At 50.9% G+C, this 6,000-nt stretch overlaps 1 protein-coding gene across 3 annotated transcripts in view; it reads left to right on the top strand.

The window, feature by feature from the left end:
• Positions 1–4,818: 4,818 nt before the first annotated feature.
• The window catches only part of SH3BP4 (SH3 domain binding protein 4), a 126,832-nt gene continuing 125,650 nt past the window's right edge, over positions 4,819–6,000 (top strand). For 2 of the 3 annotated variants that reach the window (XM_019492203.2, XM_059727166.1), the window contains exon 1: positions 5,122–5,324. The gene's annotated coding sequence lies outside the window, so the exon portion shown is untranslated. Of the gene's footprint in view, positions 4,912–5,121; positions 5,325–6,000 lie in introns of those variants that run through there. The other variant, XM_014594253.3, reaches the window with a different exon arrangement.

Here is a 6,000-nt window from a genome sequence, read left to right as displayed (position 1 = left end):
TGGCTGGGTGAATTGGAGGAGGACCACGAGTCAGCTGATGAGGCCGAAGGTCTAGACCTCAGCGACTTCACCAGCAGTGTGCAGTTTCGGGAAGTGCAAGGAGAGGACCAGGAGTTCAGGGCGCTTCGGGAACAGGCCCAAGACTCCAGGAATTGCCCCGGGTTGCCGCCAGAGGGACAGCCCTGCTTTGAGGTAAGAAATCACCTCCTTTATTGCATACCAGGGCACAGACGGGAGGGTTCCACGGAGGCGCAATTGGTAGTGCCTACCCGGTTCCGTCAGGTTATCTGGCAGTTGGCTCATGCAAGCCCTGTGGGAGGGCATTTAGGTCGAGACAAGACCCTGGCAAAAGTGAGCCGGTGGTTTTTTTGGAAGTAGCCCGGCGGTGTGCAGCATGCCCGGAATGTCAGAAGACCCGGACTGAACGCCCCGCCAGGGCCCTGCTCTGACCCATGCCTATTATAGACACCCCCTTTTCGAGGGTACCCCCTTTTCGAGGGTAGCCCTAGACATCATGGGACCACTTCCCTGTAGCAGGTTCAGCCACCAATACATTTTGGTCATGGTGGACTACGTGACTTGATACCCGGAGGCCATTCCTTTACGGGCAGTAACCGCCCCCTGTGTGGCTGAGAAATTGGTGAAATGGATAGCAAGGATGGGTGTTCCCCGAGAAATTCTAACCGACCAGAGAAGGAATTTTATGTCCGGCAACCTGAGGGTGGTATGCCGGACGCTGCAAATAAAGCAGATCCGCACTTCAGTGTACCACCCCCAGACCAGTGGGCTGGTGGTACGCCTGAATGGGACCATAAAGCGAGTACTGAGGCGCTGCATTCAAGGGGACCCCCGGAAGTGGGATCTCCTTCTACCCTTGGTACTGTTTACCCTTAGGGACACTCCTCAAGACTCGATGAAATTTTCCCCATTCGAGCTAGTTTTAGGGCATCGCCCTTGAGGCCTGTTACAAGTCCTGAGGGAGGAATGGGAATGAGGTGGTGGACCACTACAAGAGCCAGCAGTATATCGACAGGAGTTTCAGCAAAGGATAAGGGTGGCCCAGGACATAGCCCGCGAGAATTAGAGGGAAGCTCAGGCCCGCCAGAAAGAGAAGTACGACAGCTATACCAAAGAACGGGTGTTTGAACCCGGACAGCGAGATCGGCAGCCCAAGGTGGCAAGTGGCCGGGGTGTAGGGGAGGTCGGAGCTCTGTGAGTGCCCGCCGGGAGGCGCAACGACCCTGGAGGCTCCCCCAAAGGGGAACCCCTCCACTGAGGCAACATTCCAAGTCATGGCAGGCAAGTTAAGGGGACCCCCTGACGTCAGCAGGGGTAGCCTGTGGGGTCCACCCGCGAGCCCAGGACAGACGCAATCCATAGTCTGGGCTAAGGCTGCATGGGAGCGCTTAATCAAACGGAGGCGAGCACGCTCTTGATTTTAATCATCTTCAATTACTTGTGGTCAGTTACTTTACTCCTGAGTCAAGATGGTAGATCCAGGCAGTTTGCAAATCCCAGTCACCTGGCCACCCAAGTCAGACAGGAAGTTACCTTCCATTTAGCTGTAGTAGCTGAGAATAAGATTACAGAAATCAAAATGTCTATACTAGTCTCATTGAAAGTACAGATGGATTCCAGTTGCTGTTCTCTAGTGAAAAAAGAGTGTTAGTGTCTGAATCAGCACTCAGAGATACCTGTTGGCAGTTTCTTGAAAATACAATCTGAGAAGGGTAATGCAATACTCAGGAATCTGGCTTCCCTGAAGTTGACGTGTCATGATCAGGGTGCTTGGAATGGAGAGGACTGGCAGAGCTGTGCACACAAGAGCAGGGTGATAGTCTCCATTTTCCAGCTAGATGTTCAGTGTCTCTGAGGCAGCTGAGAGAATTCTCTAATCAATCTTTAATTTTATATTTGGAGACAGCTCTTTGTCATAAGACTGTGTTGAAGCAAACTAAAACCTTTAATGGGTTTCCCAAGTCGCACCACAACGCAGACGAAATTACAACTGGGCCCCATGGACATAGTTCTGTTGTTATACCTATTCCTGTAGAGGAAGGGAGACATGAGAAAGTGTGCTCGAGAGCAGCCACACTCATTAGCAACTGGCTTAGGAGCTGCATTAAGTAGCTAGTGATAACCAAACAGCTACGACATATATGCCCCTATGTGAATTTTGGCAAACAGTCTGATTCAAAAGAAAGGAAATACAGTAGTTACGATGGATAGAGATAGCTAGCGTGTGTGTTGCATTATTCATGATTGCAGGAAAGCTGTACTGAATGCATTCAGTGAAACTTATACACGCACTTTTGATAACATTTTCTTCAAAGAGCTGATCAGTCAAAGAGCCCTGGTGACTTGGCAGCTATGGTTTGAGTATTGCTGGACTAGAGGATGGAATCATAACACTGGTCTGGGACTCAGGAGCTTGGTTCTGTCACTGACCAGGATCCTAGGATGTGTCCTTGGTCAAATCATGTCTTCTGTCATTCTTCGTCTGCATTGTCTACTTAGATTTTCAGCTTTTTAGGGCAGGAACTGCTGTTTAATCTGTATGTTCAAAGTGTCCAGTATGTGGGAACCTGATCTCAGTTTGGGCATTTGAAATATAATGATTCATAATAATATAGTTCTTATTTTCATGACTGCTGATCCTTACACCTGAGATCCCTAGTACAGGGTGAACTTAGGTCATCCCTTATTGATCAGTGACCAGCACAACTCGTCTCGGAAGTCTGAACGTCCTAATTAAGATTTTACCATGGCGATTTTTATGGAATAGCACACACATTAAGTCAGCATCACAGCTCTTAGAGAGTTCCCTCTGCTGGAAATATGGAAGTAAATTCTTTACCAAATGTCCAAGGAATAAAAGGCACAGAGCTAGTGTAGAAGCACTAAGTGTCTTTGTACCTCCCACTGTGATCCAAAGAGCTAGGAAGTATTTTCTTCTGACTGGTCAACTAGTACTAGTACTGGTATCATGAGTTTATCTGCTTCAGTGTCATACTGTGTTCATATTTTCTAGTCTGTGATACAGCCTTCTGGCTTCAAAAATCAATGAATATTTAGAGACCTGGCTCTTGCACAGCAAATATAACACCGTGGGCCAAATTCTGCTGGTCTTAGACCCAGAATAATTCCAAGTGTTCAATATTATTGCTTCTACACACCCAAAAAACCTGTACCTACATTCTGGATATAATGTCAGACTCCTCTAACTCACTTGATTTTTATATATTGTCATTCCTAATCTCAATGGTTCAACAAGTGACAAAATCCAAATGCATATTTATTAATATTAATTAATAAGGGATATTAATCTAAGTGCATTAGAAACTTTTTGCATGTTTCCTTTTCAGTGATGTATATCAGCAAATAGGGTTTGTTTTTTTAATCTTTCTCACCTTAGTTTTAAAGACACCATTTTTTGTAAATGATGACATATGTTTTTTAACATCTAGGACTGTTTTAAATACAGGAACTGATGATCAAGACAGTTTACATTTTGAAGGTTTCTTGCCTCTGGGCATGCTTCTTGATAATTCCACAATGATTCAGCACTCTCACAGTATTCTTCTGGGGTAACACAAACATTTGTAAGTGGAAAGGGGTGTAGATTATTTGAAAGGACAGTAGCGTAATGTACCCAAACACAGCTGAGAGGGGAGGGGAGTGGGGGAAGTAGCACTGGTAGCTTTTAAAATTCAGTTTCTGTTTGTACTTCTGGTTTGCTGTCATATTACTACTTACGATAATATAACCCAGAGGCTCTGGTTGAGGTTAGAAAGCTTCATTGTACTAGGCACTTTAAAGAAAGATCCCACTGGTTAGAGTTTGTTTCACATACCACCTCTGCTCTTGATCCACAGAGGAGGCCAGTGTGTTACAGCTCTCCAGCAAGAAGAATTGGTTCTTTAGCTGGAGAGAGTAATGCTGAAAAGTCGCTAGGACTTTGGATAGAGCTGTGGTTTAGGTCTTTCTTCTAGGACAGGTCCATCTGTTGCCATCGGCAGAAATCTGGAGTGCACTGGAGTGCTGGGCTCCTATTTTAATGCACTGATGGCCCTGAAAGGACTGACGTGTTCCCCCGCCACCCATCACGCAGCAGGGATCAGACTGCAGCGTGGTGCTGGGGGTGCTTCTGGGAGGCAGCACTACACATGAGGGAGTGGATAGCAAGGCGGCACACAAACATGGCTCTGATTCTGTACTTTGGCTGCTGTGTCATGTCAGGCCAAACCCAGGGAAAAATAACTCAAGGAGAAGTCACTTGACTTACACATATTTCCCCACTAGCGAGGTAAGAAACGATTCCTGCCTAGAACAACTTACAGCCGAGAGGGGTAGGAGAGACAGAAGATGTGCAGAACAGAGATGCATCTCTCCAGCACTTTCTAGGTGAAGTAAAGCGGCACATTATTAAAGTGGTGTGCTCCTCTCCACTGCCCAGGTGTATCTGAAGTCATATCTGTAAGCAAAGCTAAAATGCCAGGAAGAATCCTATTAAGAAGGCAGGATGAATGTAACCACCCCAGATCTCCTTTGAATGCCATCTTTTATTTTGTGGTACTACCCCAGGCACTCGCCATAACCCTGTGAAGTGCGGGAGCCTTGGCTTTCTTCTCGGAAAGGACTGGTCGCTGAGGGACCTGTGCAATGTAAATATTTGCCATGGGCACGCACTGATGAAATCCGCTGTTACTAATAAACTCGCGGAAGAGACGCTATCCCGACGAGCCTCGCCACGGCCCTTTGGGGCGGGCGGGCGGGCGGGAGCTGGAGGCCGGGCCACGTCCTGAGGCGGGAGGGCCTCCCTGCACCTCATGGGGCGCCCGGAGCTCTGAACCCCTGGAGCGGTGCAGATGTTACCACTTGGGAGAAAAGCAGGTTTTCACAGTTGCCGGGGTAGGAGTCTTTTATTTTTCCCGCCCCACACCATAAGAAACTACCCCCCAGGAAACTTGGTGTGGTGTGACCAGTGGCAGGAGCGGGGGCTGGGGCGGCGCTGGGAAGGGCGAGGCGGGCGCTGCGGCGGGGGGCGTCCGCCCGCTCCGGCCCCTTCCCCGCGGGGCGGGACAGGCAGACAGCGCGGCCCCTCCCTCCTCCTCCTGCTTCTGCTGCCGCCCGGCTCCGGCTCCGGCTCCAGCTCCCCCCGCCCGTGACATCAGCGCTCGGGCTGTGCTGCCGGCTCCGCCGCCTTCTCCCGCCCCGGGAGGCGCTCGCTGCCCGCCGCTCGGCCCGGGCTGGGCTGGGCTGGGCTGGCGGCGCCCCGGCCCTGGGGCTTGTGCCGCTGGGACCCGCCCGGAGCAGCCGCAGAGGTAAGCGCGGGGCAGCCCTGCCCGGCCCGGACAGCTCGGGAGCTGATGCGGGGGCGGGCGGGACGCGGCGGTGCGGGGAGCTGGGAAACGTCCCGCGCGGCGAGCCGCGGAGCGGGCACTTGCCTGCTGCGGGGGGCCTGGCGCACGTGTCTGCCCGGGGCGGGCGGGGGGAGCGGTGGAGAGGGAAGAAGAAAAGAGGTGGTGGGTAGAGAGAGAGAGAAGAGGAATAAGAGGAGGGAGAGAGAACTGCGGAAGGGAAGAAATGAACCACTTGAAAACGGGCTCTGCCTCCGTCAGACAAAAGACAAGACCCCCAAGTCCGTTGTGCTCTTCTTGCACCTCTGCAAAGCAGCCCCTTTGACGTCCCCGTCCAAAACGTTCATCGAGACTGGGGCAGACCCTCGGTCCATCTTGCCAAGCCGCCTGTCGCGAGAGACGCAGGCTGCAAGGGAGGAAAAGGTGCTTGTTAAAGGCCAACCGGGGAAAAAGACGGGGGCTGAGCAGAAAGAGGTCTCAGATGCTGGGGGGATATAGCAGGGTGTTTTGGAAGGGCTCAGGACTTGTGTGCATCGTGGATGAAATCTTAAACAGCTGCAACTGCCAGCCAGCAAAGTGGGGATGCAGGATGCCTGTCCTCTTGCTTATTGGTGAAAAATGACAGTTACTAGGAATCTTA

The sequence above is a fragment of the Alligator mississippiensis genome, chromosome 4, assembly GCF_030867095.1.
Source record: "Alligator mississippiensis isolate rAllMis1 chromosome 4, rAllMis1, whole genome shotgun sequence".
Lineage (NCBI taxonomy): Eukaryota > Metazoa > Chordata > Crocodylia > Alligatoridae > Alligator > Alligator mississippiensis.
This window is presented reverse-complemented; position numbering and strand designations above follow the sequence as displayed.